Below are 913 nucleotides of genomic sequence, written 5' to 3'. Positions count from 1 at the left end.
GGTGGGTGGGGTGGTGTGGGGGGAGCTTGAAGGCTGGAAAGCGGCGGGGAGTGGAGTGGGGCTGAAGAGTGGTGGTGGACTGGTGGCGGTGGGCGGTGGCGGTGGCGGTGGCGGTGACCGGGGGGCAGCGCGTGGCGTGTCTCGTGCTCCGCGCGCGGGCAAGGCGGAGGCGGAGGAGGAGGGCCGAGCGAATTGTATTGGGCTATCTGGCCGCCTGGGCCCCGCCGCGCGGCCGGGCGTGGCACGGTGCCATTCGTCGGGCAGACGGCCAGCGGAGGAGAGTGTGAAGGGAACGGACGGTGGAGCTTGATTTGTTTGGTACACGGTGCGCCCGTGCCGGCTCGAGAGCAGAGAGGCCGGTGAGCGCGGCCGCAACAGATAAGTCGGTACATGGTGCCACCAGCAGTATTGGGGTAGGTTGTAGTCTCTCTTTTTTTTTAAACACGGAGCAGACATATAAACGCACACACGCACACCCTACTCCTATGAGCACCTTCGAAAGTCCGAGTTGGCACATTATTTTGAGATTTTACGAAATCATCGTAGGCGTCTTGTAGTCAATTGGAACGTCTCTTCCCACTGAACGTCACCGTAGGACTTAACCCTGATGGACCGGGGATATCACTCCATCTAACCATCCAACTATAGGTTGGTTCGCGAGTAGATTATAGTCAATGGATCATAATTAAAGCATCTCCCACGAATGATCTATAAATAACTGATTCTTTTACATCACGAATGGCCTAAAATGTTCCTCCAACAGATGATGTTGATTAAAGAAATTTGCTCCAGATTTGCTCTAAATGAAAATAGGGCACTTGGTGATGCCATCACTTGTGCCTCTCGAGCAAAATCCGAGCAGTTGAACATGCCGCTGCCCCGTGGAACTTCCCTGCATTGCGCCTGACCACCC

The sequence above is a fragment of the Triticum dicoccoides genome, chromosome 1B (genome assembly GCF_002162155.2).
Source record: "Triticum dicoccoides isolate Atlit2015 ecotype Zavitan chromosome 1B, WEW_v2.0, whole genome shotgun sequence".
Classification (NCBI taxonomy): Eukaryota; Viridiplantae; Streptophyta; class Magnoliopsida; order Poales; family Poaceae; genus Triticum; species Triticum dicoccoides.
This window is presented reverse-complemented; position numbering follows the sequence as displayed.